The sequence below is a fragment of the Physella acuta genome, unplaced genomic scaffold (genome assembly GCF_028476545.2).
Source record: "Physella acuta isolate Inbredline_101_S28 unplaced genomic scaffold, ASM2847654v3 ptg000819l, whole genome shotgun sequence".
NCBI classification, from domain to species: Eukaryota; Metazoa; Mollusca; class Gastropoda; family Physidae; genus Physella; species Physella acuta.
Genome location: NW_026732337.1, coordinates 172472 through 191681, shown reverse-complemented (window position 1 = coordinate 191681; position 19210 = coordinate 172472).

Genomic DNA, 19210 nt, shown 5'->3' with positions numbered 1-19210 from the left:
TGTAACAGAAGAGTTACCGCTACTTTAGTCAAAGTGTCCATTGTATGGGCTAGACCAGAGTTTATAAACCGTTACGGTGGTACCGAACCCCATCAGTTTCATATCCACATTCAGCAAACCCATCTTAATAGTTATGTTGTTCGCATTGACAAAATCCGATCGTGAATTATATGAGTTTTGGTGTGTGTCTTTACCTCCGCCGAATCACTGAGAGTGAATTATCGAACACCTGGTGTTTGATCAAAATCAGGTTAATAAGCACTATGCGAGACAATGTATATACCGTTTAAATAAGACAATGTGTTCATTTGGTGTTGGAAAAAAGTACATACATTAACGGTACTGAGATAAATTTATTAAATGGCCCAAGTGATGTGCCCAATATTGTTGTTTGGAAAATATTTTAACATGGTTATCTATAAATATATCAGCATGGTTGTCCAGAATATATGTCCACTATGTAGACCAAATAATGTGCCCGTCTGTAGCGCCGCCCATACAAGAATATATTTCTTGGCATAAGACCAAAAGCTAACGCATGCTTCAGAAACTGTCAGTTGACCGAATTTTACGAAATAGATTTAAAAAAAAATAATCTCTAAGCCGTATTGACACGAGTATGATACTTTGTTAGCTATTTACTCACAACATAGTCTCTGAAAAGGTACCCACAGCGCAATGTTGATTGGCACGAATATCGCGCATACTTTTTTTTTACTTAAGAACTGCCGTAGTTACTGGTGACAATATGAAACAAATTCAGCGAATTTCAGTCGGGTTCTGTCAATTTTATGTCAGCTAATCAGTCATCTCCTACACCAAAGCGAGATCATTCAGTGCATCATGGGTGGTAATTCTAGCAAAAAAAAAAAAAAAAAAAAAAATAAAACCAACAACTTTGAAGGGACACAGTATTAACGAGATGTGAAGACGGTCGAAAGCAGCGGTTACAAAACGGAGCTCTAACGAACGCAATTACCGTAGCAGTCGCTCCTACAAATATTGGCTCAGCGCCGTGTCATCCAGTGCTTTACAATTCGATTCATCTTATTACCAGTTATCACCCTTTTTCCCCGTGGTTGTCGGTCTTGTCCGGAATTATCTTTTTCCTTGTATTGATCTCCCCCTGAACGCGGGTCTAGTTGGGTGGGTAAAAAACTGTAAATATGAAGCGAGGCGTTTAATATATTGACGCAATAATCGGCGATTGATGCTATGTTATTTTAATTCTGTTCATAATAGCTCGCGATCTTGATCAAGGGAATCCACTTATTTAATGGCGGTATATCGTGTCTAACACGACACAAAAATAATCAAAATTTATATCACTGCATTTACTTTAAAATCTTATCAATTTTTGATTGTAATAATATTTATGCAAATAGTTACATTTTTGTGATACGGAGCAAGTGTAAAGTTCAAAGGTCAAGCGCACATCTGTGGTACCAGTGTTTTCATTACTGGACACGTTGTTGGGCTGTTGTTCAAGGACCAAAAGATGTTGCTGTGGACAATGGTACCTGTGAGATACCAAGCGTGTGTTCAAACTTTTCTCTTCTCGTGTGTTTGCAATCTCATGCCGAATGTTGTAAGAAAACATGTACATATATCAGATAATGTATAAGATATATTATGGTGTAGTCGCTATCTAATTTTATCGTTTGAGAAAAAAGAATGGAAGATATATTTAAGTGTGTCTGCAAAGTAAAGCCGTCTTTTAAAAATGTATACAACTATTTTTTTTTTTTACAATCTAATGTCGTTTGAAAAAAAAAAGATTAAAAAACGATTCTGTTGTGTTTGTAATTTAATTGATTGTTTAGGTCATAAAAGACAGGTTTAGATATTTAAAAATGTGTTCAATTATTGTATGTTTTATTCATCATACTCATTGGGAAATTATGATATTCGACGTATAAAGATAACTCATCAAATTACTTCTTGAAGATGTACTTATGTATACAGAACTTTAATTTGTTTTTTCATTATAAGTCTTGAGTATGAGTTGATTTGGCTGGATACGTTGTATTCAGTCATTGTTTATGATTAAATTTGTATTTGTATAAGCTTGTATTTTCTTCAATACATTGAATTTTGTCATGTTTATAATATTTGTCTATAGAATGTTCTGGAATGTATCTTTGTATGTGAGTCAGCACTATACAACAGACAGAATAGGTTGTGTAATACGTCAAGACTAGCTCGAAATTTAATTTGAGATAGTTGTAAGTATGTTTGTCATATATGTCAGCATGTATGATTTTTTTCTCGCTTCCACGACCAGACATTCAAAGAATGTTTCTGTATTTTGTTATTTTCTACATGTCTGCATCGTACTCGAAGTAGGCATTACTAAATCATGTGTTCAAAGATTCGCAACAATTTTGAATATGTTGTTGTTAATATTTTTAAAAATAAAATAAAAAATTAAGCGCGTATGGCTATTAAATTATGTGTTCAAACATTTTAAACAATATTTTTAAATCTTGACTTACCATTTGCCAAAAAAGGAGTTTGTCTCCTTGCCCTTCGTATCCCCAATACATTTTTTTCCGTTTTAAAAAAATATCATATTTAATAAAAGAAAAGTGATGTTTCAGTCTTTGTTAAATTTAATTGAAGAAACTTGGCCAGAATATTTTAAATCCACTTTTTCGTCCACTGATTAAACCTGAAATTCCTTGAAACCCCAAGACAAGTAACTACACATTCATTTAGCAGAGTAAGAGAGTTTTTTCAGAAATTTCTAGAATGGTCACTGTCCCCTCCCCGAGACCACGTCCACACCTACACCCCGGAGAAAAGATATATATATATTTCCCATATAATTTATATATATAAATATATATATATATATATATATATATATATATATATATATATATATATATATATATATATATATATATATATATATAAATTATATGGGAAATATATACTTAAACCATTGTGAGCCTCATTTGAAGCTTAAAATGCACCCCTCCTCCCCCTTGAAGTTATGAGAGGCCCCCCCCCCCCCCCCCCGTGTTCTCTTGGAAAAAAATCCTGAAAGAAATACTACTGTGTAGAAGGTAATTTCTCCTTAACAAAATACAAAATCTGCACAAAATACATCAGAAGATCTAATCTGGTGTTAGTGACACCATCACATGATGTTTATTTTGTCGTTTAAATATTTTGAATAATTTAGGAGTTAAATATTACGTGTATTTTTTAAGTTAATTAATCTAAATTCCGTCCAAGACCATGTTCACATGTATTGTCATCATGTTTTTGATTGAAATTCACAACTTTTAATATTTTATAGTCTCTTACTTATTTTAAATCAATAGAATTTATTTTTTTGTTTACTGTTTTTGACCTTTCAACCCTGACCTCTTGAGGTCAGACTATCCACATGCTCTGTGATACTGGTTAACTACCCTATTACGGTTTCTTTTAAAAATATTTCTGTGCTAGACATTCAGATAAGAAATGTTTTCTTTCTAATTCCCAAGTTAAAACTATTAATTATATTAAATTTAGGATAGTGTTTTTGAAATAAAGACGCAATAATATTTTTTTCGTTTCATAATTTACAGAATATGTATGTTGATATTTATTTTATATTTCAGGACAATTATTTAAAACAATTTAAACAATTAATATAATTTTCTTACAGTAAAAGGGAAACAATCCAACATTATGTCAATCCCGAATATATTATCGTTTTATCCTCCCCTTAGAAGTATCTTTAAACCTATGTACATGTTTTGAATTCATTGTAAATATGTAAGGTAAAATCTAGAATTGTTCTTTCAACTATACATAAATTGTTAATGGTTCATTGAATGTCGTTTTTCCCCCGGTCATTAAGGACTGGTGTTTATTCATGACTTTTTACTTGATAAATTATTAATGATAATGTTTTAACAATTTTTCTTAATGTTTATGACAATCTGCCAACATTATGCTATTTCAGTATACTTCATCTTGCAAACCAGCTGTTACGTTTTTTAAGGGGACAGTATCGCCCAGACAAATGAAAATTGACGAAAAAATGTGCCCAAAAAAAAACAAACTATTATACATACACACATACATTTTTTAACATAGTAGTGATAATCAAAGAGCTATAAAACAGCACGTTAAAGAAATTTAATGTACGATGCAAACATTTTTTTTTATAAATAATTTGACAAAAAGAAAATTTTTTGGTGAATTTTTTTGTTTCTCTCCCTTTGTCTGGGTGTGATACTGCCCCCTTAATAAAAAACGCTTTTAAAAAAATCAATACTAATATAACATTTGTGGGGCTCCAAAAATATTATACTTCAGCACTACCAGTTAGATTTTGCGTTATAATAATTGGATGTGGGGTAGTGGATCAATGATTTCACACACCAATAGAGGACGAGAGTTTAGGCTTTTGTTATTTTGTCCTACTTGAGCTAGGTTAAGCCATGAGGCTTAAAATAGGAGGTTAATTATATCATGAGGTTAATTATAAATATGAGGTTAATTATATTATGAGGTTAATTATAAATATGAGGTTAATTATATTATGCAGGTGTTAGAAATTAACTTTAGTTTACCTTAAACGTATAATTGTTAAGGGGGGGGTGGGGGGTGGGGGGGGGGGGGGGGGGGTTGAACGTTTTCATACCATGCTGAAAAGGGTTGAGGGGGGGGGGGGTCAGGTTTGACGTGAATATATATTTTGTCCTATTTGAGCTAGGTTAAGCCATGAGGTGTAAAATATGAGGTTATTTATATTATGAGGTTAATTATAAATATGAGGTTAATTATATTATGCAGGTGTTAGAAATTAACTTTAGTTTACCTTAAACGTATAATTGTTAAGGGGGGGGGGGTGGGGGGGTTGAACGTTTTCATACCATGCTGAAAAGGGTTTAGGGGGGGGGGGGTCAGGTTTGACGTGAATATATATTTTGTCCTATTTGAGCTAGGTTAAGCCATGTGGCGTAAAATAGGAGGTTAATTATATTATGAGGTTAATTATAAATATGAGACTAATTATACTATGCAGGTCTTAGAAATTAACTATAGTTTACCTTAAACGTATAATTGTTAAAGGGGGGGGGGGGAGGGGGGGTTAACATTTTCATATAATGCTGAAAAAGGGTTGAGAGGGGGGGGAGGTCAGGTTTGACGTGAATATACGGCGATTACGTGAGGAGGGGTGGGGTGGGGTGGGAGAAATATTGGCTAAATTTGTGTGGCTTCATTTATGGACGACTAGAATGATTTATGATTTATGCCCCCACACTTTTTAAATTCAAGTTTTTGATAATATGCCATGGAGCAGCATTTTAATGGCGCATTGGAGTTGGTAGTTTGCTGATCTTTATTGTACTTAAAATTAGCACAAATTGAACTGTAAAATTAGGTATTAAATCTTAAGTCCCCTCAAACTTAAACGACATGTCACAACTGTAATTAGCTTACGTCATCACTTATGTCAGCAGTTTATCACGTCATTAATGTGTACTTGGTCACGTAAGACAGTCAACTGAAAGCAATCACGTGACATTTGTCACTTCCTGTATGTCATTTGTCATCATCAGGTCAACTAGTTTAGTTCGGTCAATGACCCCAGTCTTCCTTTGTTTACACTGTAATCAGGGGTTCTAAAATCTGAGTGCGGGCTACACCTTAATGTCGTCTATGAACCCCAGGTTATTTAGTTCAGTTTGGTCAATGACCCCAGTCTTCCTTTGTTTACATTTCATGCAGTGGTTCTAAAATCTAAGGGGTTACACAATAACTTTTTCCTAGACCCATATAACATACAAAACACATCAGAACCATTGGAAATCGATATTTTAAATGTAATTTTTAACACCTCGATTGTTTTTAAAATATATACAGAATGTTCTAAATATTTGATAACGAAATTTCTAAAGAAATCGAATATTCAATTCCGAAATCTCTAATGTGTTACTCAAATGGTGATGGTACTTGGTGTCAACATATGTAACAATAATAATAAGAAGAAGAAGAATGGGAAGAAGATGAATAATGATGATAATAATAATAATAATAATAATAATAATAATAATAATAATAATAATAATAATAATAATAATAATAATAATAATAATAAAAATATCAACAACAATAACAATAACAATAATAATATGAATAACAAAAAAAGTTTATTTTATAACAATAACAACAGTAGACACAGAGTATAAGCATCATGTTGATGTATCTCATTTCTTCATCTCCACAGTCTCTACCATATAGACATAAACAATATCACATGTTATAGCAATTTTTTCGTTACTTTTAAAAGTTAAATTTTACCATCAATATAATAAGCTTCCGTCTATATCAAGTTATCATCACCCTCATCACTTATACTAGTTAGTTTACCTCATCGGCTTACCAATTAGCTCACCTCATCAATTCCGTTGTCGGCTCACCTAATTACCACCCAATCATGTTGTCATTAAATTGCCACGTGACATGTAACAACACCATGCATGACAATCAACAGACCAATTAATTTTAATCGGTCTTCGCTTTAACGAGGACACCAACACTTGTCATGTTTATAAATAATAAAATGTTTATTCACTTTTTCACGAGTCTGCGTTTTCGATTTGCTGTCTGTGTTTGTTTTTGTCCGAATTTTCTGAAATTTGTTTCTTGATTATTATTATTATTTTGTAATTTTTTTGTTTGTTGGTTTTTCCTGTCTGTAAATAAATTGTTTATTATTTAAACTATCAGTTTCTTGTTATTAAATCGCTATAAGAAACTTAAGTGGGCCTTACGTCATCACCATTATCATTTTTCCCTTTCATTCCTTGAGTGCTTTCCACGATCTCCTGCTACTCTTTTCAGCTGTCCACAATTCCTTCCTTTCATTTCAGCCTCCTCTAGCACGCTACGTCGCTACGTCTTCCCGAGTTGACCCCTGCGTCACCATGTCTTCCTGGGTTGACCCCTGCGTCACCATGTCTTCCTGGGTTGACCCCTGCGTCACCATGTCTTCCTGGGTCTACCCTTGCGTCGTTAAGTCTTCCCGAGTTGACCCCTGCGTCGCTATGTCTTCCTGGGTCGACTCCTGCGTCACCATGTCTTCCTGGGTCGACTCCTGCGTCACCATGTCTTCCTGCGTCGACCCCTGCGTCACCATGTCTTCCTGGGTCGACCATTGCGTCGTTAAGTCTTCCCGAGTTGACCCCTGCGTCGCTATGTCTTCCTGGGTCGACCCCTGCGTCACCATGTCTTCCTGGGTCTACCCTTGCGTCGTTAAGTCTTCCCGAGTTGACCCCTGCGTCGCCATGTCTTCCTGGGTCGACCCCTGCGTCACTATGTCTTCCTGGGTCGACCCTTGCGTCGTTAAGTCTTCCCGAGTTGACCCCTGCGTCGCTATGTCTTCCTGGGTCGACCCCTGCGTCGCTTTACTTGGGGTTCTACTCCAGGGCCTGTCTGACTCCATAGCCTGCTTCCAGTCCATCGCCATTTTCTCTCCCAGATTTGCCTTTCTATTCTTACATGTCCACAGATCTCCAATAGCTTCTCGTTTTCTACATTATCTAGCCTTTTAGTGTTTTTTTTTTATTTTAATATTCTCGGACCATACGTCAATCACTACAAATTCCTGAAACGAATTTTCTTTTAAAATGTTCTATATCTAACTCAGATTATGGAGGAGATTATAGAACTACTTTACCGTGCTAATAGAGCAAGTAACAGTTAACTAGGAAGTCTTTTGATTGATTCCACGGTAGGCCTATAACTCCACACATCCATGGAATAGTTAACAATCCCAACCGAACAAAGTATTGGGACATGAATACCGTTGGTTATTGTGATGGCCACACTAATTCATGTTGTCACATCATCAACACGACCCTGTAAACTTACTAAAGAAAAAACAAACGAGATTTTTTTTTAACCCTAAATAAAAACATACTCTGGGAATCTTATGTGACTCTTACGGGATTCGAACTCTAAACTATTCCCTTATATCTTATGAAGTACAACAAAACGGAATTGCTATTTAAAAAAAAAAACGCGCACGGGAAAACAGACAAATAGTTATTACATGGTATTTCTACAGAATTTTCATCACGTTATTTCCGAAGATGTTTCAAAACTTTACGGAAAACCGGCAATGAAAAGATATACAGCTTCTGCTATGGTAAATATGTCTACGATAACAAATTATTGTCAGCTAGGTGGGCCCTAAAGACAATAGTTACTGTGCATTTAGGTCAAAGTTCAATGGTGACGTCACATCCGGAGTCGACTATTCCCGGTGGGATCAAGTCGATACGCCGTGAACGCTGTTGTTTACCTAGTAATAAAAACTAGATTCGTGGGAAGTTGTGGCCGAGAGGTAGACCATTCGATCGCTAACCCGAGCAACTCAAGTTCGAAGCGGCTGGTATATAACTGTTCACACACCACACTATCCGCATAATTTAACGAAGTTAGTGCCCTAGCAAAAAGGGGATCTAAGTATCCATACATTATATATTGTTGTTTCAATTTTCAATTTATCATAGGTTTTCTTATGCTTTTATTTAACTATTTATCTTTGCAGACAAAACTAGGAAATGAGCCACTCCACTTGTATATTTTTACCCCCCTCATATATATATATATATATATATATATATATATATATATATATATATATATATATATATATATATATATATATATATATATATATATATATATATATGAGTAGCATGTCTCACTAAATTTGAAATACATTTTTTTCCTAATTGAATTTAGTAAAAAAAAGTAAAGTTCCCTTTTCAAACGTGACGGCCTGTATGGCAAGTGAAGTAGAGTTCACTTGTTTCTGTGACCTCGGCATATGAAGGGATAGTGTGATCAGCACTATGCTCAACTGCCTTTACTTTCCCTAACGTGAGTTAGGTACCCATCAGAGTAGGGTGGACGGTCTACTGACTTGAACCCGGATTCGAACTCGAGACTTACGGGTTAGCAGTCCCGATATCTACCGCTAGACCTGAATTCAGTAATTTAACCCAATTATTTGCAAAGTAAAACTATCGTGAAACTCAATTCTGGCCTGAAATAATTGAGTTTAAAAAAAAATATCTCATTTTATGCGCGCTGAAAATTGAGAAAAAGTGTTCGTCAAAAGCATATGAATCACTAAGGTTGAAATATGTAATGTTTTCCCATGTTCTTTTTATTCTTACGGTTTTTTTTATTTATGTTATTAATTTTGATTACATGTCTTTAATTGCAATGTCATTTTTAAAAATAATAATTCAGAGAAGCAATTGCTAATTTGCTTAGTACATAACTATTTAAATGAGCTTTATGGGGCACCTTTATTAGACTGTTTAACGTTTACAGAAGAGCAACGAGTCACGGAAGTGGTTTAAATGTTTGCCTATCTTTCACACTACAGCTCATGCAGGATTTTATTCATACGCAACAGCGTATTAGTTACAGTAAAACAATCACTGCTGTACTAATTTTTTTGTTTTTGAATACTCTGAACCAGTGAACCAGTGGCGTAGCGAGGTCGGGTGTCACCCGCGGCATTTAATGGTGTCACCCCCCCCCAGAGGCGTAGCGACGCTTCCCGGGGACAAACTTTCATATTTTCGATTTGCACCCCCCCCCCCCACCTCAAACTTTCGATTTGCATCCCCCCTCAAGTTTTAGATTTGCACCCCCCCCCCCTGAAGTTTTCGATCTGCACCCCCCCTCAAGTTTTTCTCTATATATTTTGCTATTTTTTGCCTTGGTGTCACCCACCCCCCCCCCCCCCCCCCCCCTAAATGGTGTCACCTCGCTACGTCCTGCTCTGAACTACTAATCAACAGTGCGACTTCAGAAGAAAAATAAAATGCTCATTTTTAATTTATGAAGGACTGGAATTAGGTTACTAACTGTACTATCTGCTATACTCTCTGTAAAACCATCAACAATGATGTTCTATGGCAACGAACAAATCAACTGCCATCTGTAGTAGAGATCCTCCAGATAAAATTGAGAAGGATTGGCCACACATTCAGGAAGTCTGTATCCAGCATAACAAGACAGGCCCTCACCTGGAATCCACAAGGCAGGAGGGGGAGAGGCAGACCAAGAAATACCTGGAGACGTGACCTGGAGGAAGACACCAAGAAGATTGGATACACCTGGGGACAGTTGGACAGACTAGCCCAGGACAGAGACGCCTGGAAAGCTCTTGTCAGCGACCTATGTCCCAGGAGGGGCGATAGGCAAACCTAACCTAAACTACCTGGTTTCATGTTTATCATACGACACTTCAATGCTATGACGTAATGACAATTTATTGACGCTGTCTCAGGGGCGATTGGGGCAGATGAAGCAGTGGCGTAGCGAGATCGGGTGTCACCCGGTGCGGCACTTAATGGTGTCACCCCCCCCCCAGAGGCATAGAGACCCTTCCCAGGGACAAACTTTCAAATTTTCGATTTGCACCCCCCCCCCCTCAAACTTTCGATTTGCCCCCCCCCTCAAGTTTTCGATTTGCACCCCCCCCCCCCTCAAACTTTCGATTTGCACCCCCCCCCTAAAGTTTTCGATTTGCAACCCCCCTCAAACTTTCGATTTGCACCCCCCCCCTCGAGTTTTTCTCTATATATTTTGCTATATTTTTCCTTGGTGTCACCCCCCTAAATGGTGTCACCCGGTGCGATCCGCACCCCTCGCCCCCCCCCCCTCGCTACGCCCCTGAGATGAAGTAGTGTTTATCTACAACGCTGGGCTCTGTAGCGTGTCATAATACACAAGGGAGCTTACCATGGCATTCATGCGCTCTAACTTTGTTAGAGTAGCGTCCCTTGTTGTACTATTGTTCCTTGAACTGTCTAAGAAGTGAGTTTAGATAAAACGAGAGTGATCTCCCCTAAACTTTATATTCTTATATAACACTTATGGGGACAGCAGTCTGCAGATGGAAAAAATACAGGTTTGAGACAAAAGTGCTCCTTCTTACTTTCTGGTAAACAAATATAGAGGACGTATTGTAATCGTGCAAAAAATCAAAATCAATATTTTCATTTTACAAATCTCGTCACTATTCCAAATTAAATATACTGCAATAACCGAATATTTTCAAGGAAATAAACTTACTACATGTAATACTGGTTATCAACATACCAAGCTCATAACATATTCAGCAAATTTATATACTACCTAATATTATCAGCAAATTACACAATGCCAAATTAAACATACTGCAATAACCGAATATTATCAAGGAAATGAACTAACTACCTAATATTGGTTATCAAAATATTAAGCTTATACTATGCCAACTAAAACATACTACAATAACAAACCACTGATGTAAAAATCGATAACAAACTTGACTATTTGGTTTCTAATACATGGAAGATCAGTATCAGCAGCTCTTAAATCGGTGTATAAGCCAGGCTATATTTAGCTGCAGCGGTCGGCCCAGCCCATGCTTAGAGTTAGAGTTAAGTTAGCCGTGGGCATGTTAGATCCCCCAGAGATAGACGGGCGGGGCTACATGTAGACAGGGAGGTTCTCATGTGGTTGGGTTGTGGACACCGCTGATCATACGGCTGTGTAAAATGTGCTGTATATGGCATCAGTGATTGTTTCAGAGATTTTTTTCTACCGGGAGGTGGGGGGGGGGGCACATAAAACTGACTTAAATTTTTTGGTGGGGTGCGGAAACTGGTTAAACAATGTATTTTTAATATAGAAAGGTTTGTTTACATTTTTATTTAAGGGAAAGAAATTCTACCGACCCCCCCCCCCCAAAACGAAATAGAATTTATATAGAAAATATATACTTCTACCAGTGTCTGCCCCCACCCCAGGAAAATTTAATACGCACCCCCCACCTACCACCACCCCGAAAATATCAAGTGTACACCCCCCCCCTACCCGGAGAAAAAAGTCTGGAAGAGATAACTGTAAGAAAATGTATGTACCATACAGTTCTTATATTATTCAAAAAATTTCTTTGTTTCGTTGTGAAATTTTTGAAAAAAAAAATAAAAAAGGACAAAAAGAACCTTTGCACTTGGTTGCACACTACCCCGCTCATCTTGTCATTCTATTTTGTGCATCAAACCCTGCCAGCGTTTCTTTCAGTATGAACCACCAGATTCAAAACGATATTGTAGTTTTTTTTTAACACGTTTGATTCACTGCATAATACCGTGATCGCGTCATTAGAACAATAAATTTTCACTTGTATTAACATATAACGCCTTATTTTGAAAGAAAGTTCCTTAATTTAACAATATTAAACTGCATGAGTGGTAAAGGAAGTTCCCTAAACTAATCACAATTTTTAGCTTAGGATTAAACGAAATCTAAATTGTTACTCAGAATTTATTACTTTTTTTTTTAGTCTGACAAATGAGGTTTTGAAAACTTTTTTTTATTTCCTTATTGTGCAATTTAATTACCCAAGGCCGGTAATCCAAAAGGTTTTTGAATAAATTTATATTTTATATGCATTGAAGATCTGGGTGATCTTATCTATTGTGGTGTTTAGCTGAGCTGATTAACATAGTGTGTTGGTGCAAAAGTAAATTTAGTATTATCATTATTATTTTTTTTTTTTCAGAATTGCTGGCTTTTTATTTGTTGTTAGCTGTAGTCTTTGAAGACTTGTTGTGGTTATTATGCAGCCATGTAATTAAGCTAATTAGTAGTTTCATTTTGATTGCTAACGATAAACAACTTCTATAAGATTGAAATATTAAAATATAATACATTTAAGTGTTATGTAGCAGCAATGTTTTTGGTGAACTGGGATTATATTTTATTTATTTTTTCGACTACTAATTTCATCAAAGAAAACTGACAGCTTTTTTTTTCATTTCGTCGGAGCGTATTTCATAAAATCCCCCGAAAACATGAGCAGCCTTCATTAGCATAAGATGTGTCAGGGGTCAAAGGTCATGCATGAAGACCAGGTAAGGTAGGTACAGAGAAAATGTTCGTCTCTCTTCTGACACAAGTGGGATTTTTAAGAAGATGGCGGAGGTGTAGTTTCTTGTAAGTACACATTCTCCTGTATAAGGTGTAGTTTCTTGTAAGTACACATTCTCCTGTATTAGGTTTAGTTTCTTGTAAGTACACATTCTCCTGTATGAGGTGTAGTTTCTTGTAAATACACATTCTCCTGTATGAGGTGTAGTTTCTTGTAAATACACATTCTCCTGTATGAGGATCTACCATATAAGGTGTAATTTATTTATTTTTTTACTTTGTGTATCATTTGTTTATTTTGTGCTATATAAGTTATAATAATAGTTTTTTTTCATTGGAAAGTTTCTGAATGAAAGCATTTATGCGATAGATTTATTACTTGATTAGTTACTAGATCAAGTTTATAGAAGCTGATTCTCATAATATGAGGGTTTTTTGTTGTGATTCAAGAAGTTATGGGCGTATGGTTTACTTGTGTCATAAACTAATAAATGTGTATAACTGCAACACGTTCGCTAGTGTATTAGATTAAATTTTACAATACATATATACATGTAAATACTAATATTTGGTCAAAACAATTGGGGGGCCTATACTTCGCGGACAATTAGCATACAAGAATACGTATATTACGTATATTTACATTTAATAAATAAATAAATTTATGTTTTTATAAACAAAACATTATTCTCAATTATATTACGCAGCCTTCAAAGTCGTGCATTATAAGAATAATTCCTACTAAAAAATAGAAATGCAAACATTTAGTGAGTTTAATGACAGAAGCATTTAAACTCATGTAACATTACAAACTATACTGTAATACAGTAACTGTAATATTATGAAACAAAGTATAGCTGTGGTGTATTATATTGTTATCGAAACACACATTTTGTTGTTTGTTTAAATGTGTTAAAGATTCCTTACATTGTGAAGCAGGTTCTACAGAAACATGTAAAGTATTCTAACAGGAAGAAATGTATGTTGTCCGAAATGACAGAGATAGCAGTTTTAGAGATAAAATATGGTGTAGAACTCAACAGAGGTATGCGACCTGTGTACACGATAACAGGTTTAACGCTAAACTTTGTGAGATAAAATATGGTGTAAGGCCCAACAGAGGTATGCGACCTGTGTAAAGTTAACAGGTTTAACGGTAAACTTTGTGAGAGATAAAATATGGTGTAAGGCCCAACAGAGGCATGCGATATGTGTACACTATAACAGATTTAACGGTAAACTTTATGAGAGATAAAATATGTAGTAAGGCCCAACAGAGGCATGCGACCTGTGTTAAACCGATTTAACGCTAAACTTTGTGAGACTTTATGAGAGATAAAATATGGGGTAAGGCCCAACAGAGGCATGCGACCTGTGTACACTATAACAGGTTTAACGCTAAACTTTGTTAAACTTTGTGAGAGATAAAATATGGGGTAGAACCCAACAGAGGCATGCGATCTGTGTTAAACAGGTTTAACGCTAAACTTTGTTAAACTTTGTGAGAGATAAAATATGGCGTAGAACCCAACATACATTATACTATAACATATTTAACGTCAAATTTTGTGAGATATAAAATATGTTGAATTGCACAACAGACATAATACTATAAATAGTTTTGCCTTAAACTTTGTTTGACATAAAATATGGTGAATTGCACAACAGACAGTACACTATAAATAGGCTTTACGTTTAATTTTGTGAGACATAAACTTTATTGTATTGCCCAACAGACATTATACTATAAATAGTTTTGCGTTAAACTTTGTTAGACATAAAATATTGTGTATTGCCCAACCGACATTGTACTATAAATAGTTTTACGCTGTTAATTTCTGACCTTACACAGAAACACACGTATGTAACATGAGTCAGCATCACTTTACAGATGTCATTGTAATAAAAACATTTTTTTTCCTAAAACCCTGTAGAAATGTTTAAAATTTAGAAAAATATGAGATATTAATAACGTAGACTAAAATTTGAAAAATATATAATAAAATAGTTTTTCGTTTAAATTGTTCATTTAATAACGGATTCAATTATTTAAACACTTTGTAGATTGCATGCATACGATATGTAAAATTAAATTCATATAAGCTAAGAACAACATAACACTGACTATTTCCCCAATACAATACTAAACAAAAAGGTTAATGGTTGCATCCATAAATGACGTCAACGTTTTAAAACTATTTTTAACTCCCCCCTCTCCTCCGTCACACATCATAAAAAAAAGCCAGACACGCCCCTAAAAGGACGTCACAACTCAGCCTACTACCCCCTCTCCCTCAAATTTGTAGTTGAATATTTTCTTTAAAAAAAACATCGATAGTTTTCCAAAATCTTGTTTGAACTCTTCCAATATAGAGTATTTTAATCAATTTCTATTTTAATTTAATAAAACAATTTTGTAAAAAGTGAAATAACAGCTAAAATTAGTTGTCTAACATTGCTTTTTTTTATAATGAACTCCCTCCCCCCCTCATCACACACTGTCACAAAATTACGGTCCCCCCCTTCTCCCCTACGAGTGTGACGTCATTTATGGACGACCCCCCCAATGCTTAACCTCTATTAAAGTCTCCAAAATTTAAATTGTTGTTTTAATTCAAGAAATACCGATTATTTTAGCCATTTACAAGAATCTCAAATTTTTGCATAGTAAAGTGTGTGCTAGAAACAATTCAAACATATAGTCATACATCCTCCAATTCATTTTATTCATTGACATGTTTGCTGTTTATTTTCATTTTAAATAAAGCATTCTTTAAAACTTTTTACGCGGCCTATCAGCGTCAGATATCTGTTACCTAATGGCTGGGATATTTCATTTTTTTCATTAAACCAATTTTGTTAAAAAAAGTATTGAAAATAATTGACAATTACGTCACTGCCATTGCTTAATTACATCAATAAATAGATGTTTATGATAATTTTTCTGTGTATCAGGTAACAGAGAAACGGCTAGGGTTAGAGTTAGGTATAGAGTTGAGAGTTTTCATAAACAACGGTGGCAAAGCTTGGCATTGGCGAATCAAAGCTCCCTATTAACTTTTTATTTGATATCTTTTCATTACCGGAATAAAAGGTAAATTGTAAAAAGTATACTTTATCTCGGGTCTAAAAGTATAGTTTTATAACGTATAATTTATCTCGGGTCTAAAAGTATAGTTTCATAACGTATAATTTATCTCGGGTCTAAAAATATAGTTTCATAACGTATAATTCATCTCGGGTCTAAAAGATTAGTTTCATAACGTATAATTTATCTCGGGTCTAAAAGTATAGTTTCATAACGTATAATTTATCTCGGGTCTAAAAGTATAGTTTCATAACGTATAATTTATCTCGGGTCTAAAAATATAGTTTCATAACGTATAATTTATCTCGGGTCTAAAAGATTAGTTTCATAACGTATAATTTATCTCGGGTCTAAAAGTATAGTTTCATAACGTATAATTTATCTCGGGTCTAAAAATATAGTTTCATAACGTATAATTTATCTCGGGTCTAAAAGATTAGTTTCATAACGTATAATTTATCTCGGGTCTAAAGTATAGTTTCATAACGTATAATTTATCTCGGGTCTAAAGTATAGTTCCATAACGTAAAATTTATCTCGGTTCTAAAAGTATAGTTTCATAACGTATAATTTATCTCGGGTCTAAAACTATAGTTTCATAACAAATAATTTGTCTCGGATCTAAAACTATATTTTCATAACGTATAGTTTTAAAAATGTCTACGTTATAATTGATCAAACATAAAAGTCTCAACAAGCATTCTGTCTCTCAGAACTAACATAAAAATTTGAAAAAAGTCCAAGAAAAAAATAATAATTCAAAATCTGACTACGTTAGAGTTGTATGGTGGGAAGGGGAGCAGCCTAGGTGCTGTGAACGAAATCAGCCAAAATCGAGTGTGTAGCCGTAAAATCTTTCCGAGTTTCTTTTAATCAAATGTCAAATCTAAACTTTAAAAAAATATTTAACGTTTCTGTCCTCACATTACTGGATTACAAAATGTGTCCATTTTTAACCATGACTCATCATGAATCACCCTTGAATACACAATAGCTTGTATAAAAACTGGAACATTTAAAAAAAAATATCTGGTAAATTTAAATATTCCTTGACGGGAAAATCATGCATCCACAAAAGAACGTATCAATCCTAAAGGTAAAAGGTCAAGTAGGATTAACTTTGATTTAGGTTTTAGGAAACGAGGAAAAAAATTTAGACTACCGGTAGTTTATTTTCACTGTGCTGCCTTGTCAAGATAATTTCCTCAGCTAGTCTCTACCTGTCGCCGTGGTTTTGTCTAGGTTGATGCAGGTATACAGGTGTAGGTTGATGAAGGTATACAGGTGTAGGTTGATGCAGGTATACAGGTGTAGGTTGATGAAGGTATACAGGTGTAGGTTGATGAAGGTATACAGGTGTAGGTTGATGCAGGTATACAGGTGTAGGTTGATGAAGGTATATAGGTGTAGGTTGATGCAGGTATACAGGTGTAGGTTGATGCAGGTATACAGGTATATTTTGATACAGGTATACATGCTACCGGGGCAGTTTGCTTAAAATACAATGAATGTGGGTTTTTTTGGTGTTTTTGATAATCAAAGATAAAGATTAACCGTTTTACATTAATGACAGGAAAAGATACACACATTTACTTTAAAATTAGACCATTTTGAACTGTAAATTCGAGTTTTAAGAATTTTAAGTGTTCGTCTATTTAACAATTTTACATTTAAACAAAATTACGCTATATTACAGCAGTGTTTATGTTTTGTAATTATTGGCTTGTTGTTTGTAATATACGGGCCAAATGTCATTAGTAAACAAATGTTCGGGTACCTGACAAGTGGCTTCCAATAGTGCCAGGGTTATATAAAATATGCGATTGTCATTTGGTAGAGTGGTGTCAGTGACATATGACAGTTTAGTGATAGTGTCACTCAACATTTGGCGGTATTAACTTTTAATAGATTAGTGTCAGTGTTATTTAACGGCGAAGTCCAAGGGTTAGATGTTAACGTAATACCAGTGTCAAGTAACAGCATTGTCACCTGACAGCTTAGTGTCAGTGCCAGTTTGATAGGTTGATGGCGGTGTCAAACACTGGTCTCGAACTCTGTTTGTGTGTGACTTACATGCGCGCGCTGCAAGCTTGTTGTCAGATGTCAACCACATTGTGGTGGTATGTAGGTGTTCTGTCGGTACACAGGTGTTACCATAGTGTGTCAACTAAATCGCGATCTGTGCGATCTGTAGGAAGTATGAGTATGAGTTCAGTCCCTGAGTCAACTAAAACTCTTATGATCTGTAAGGACACATATGTGCTCCCATGGTGTGTCCACCAAATCTTATGTAATCTGTAGGTACACAGATGTGTTCAGTAGGGTGTCAACCAAATCTCTATGATCTGTGTAAAAAAAACAAAAAACTATGCGATCTGTAGGTACACATATGAGTTCCGTCATTGAGTCAGCAAAAACTCTTATGATCTGTAAGGACACATAAGAGTTCCCATAGGGGGTCGTCCATAAATGACGTCACACTCGTAGGGGGGAGGGGGGGGTCCGTAATTTTGTGACGATGTGTGATGAGGGGGAGGGGGGGGGGGGGTCCAGATGGTGCGACGTCACACTTTTGCATTATAAAAAAGCAATGTTAGAAAACGAATTTTAGCCGTTATTTCGCGTTTTATAAAACTGTTTTAATAAATTGTAATAGGAATTGATTAAATTACTCTATTTTGACTGAGTTCAGACAAGATTTTAGAATAATATCGATGTTTTAAAAAAATTCAACTGCAATTTTTAGGGGGGTTGTAGGCTGAGGTGTGACGTCATTTTAGGGGGGGGGGGGTCTGGCTTTTTGTGACGACGTGTGACGGAGGGGAGGGGGGAGGTAAAATCGTCAAAAAAGCGTGACGTCATTTATGGATGACCCCTAGTGTGTCCACCAAATTCTCTATGATCTGTAGGTACACACATGTCCCCCTTGTGTGTCAGGCCGTTGTCATTGTGTTGTAAACATGACCTGAGCGAGATGATGGCTGACCTGACACTGAAATATGATGACACGCGACTGACACACTCCTCACCTCCGTCCACATCCCTCCCCACCGCTTACCCCCTCCCCATTGCCCAAATCCCACCCCCTCCCCCACCCCTACTCTCAACCTCAAATGATGTATTATATTTGGTTTCATTCATGTCTTTAAGAATTATTTGTACCGG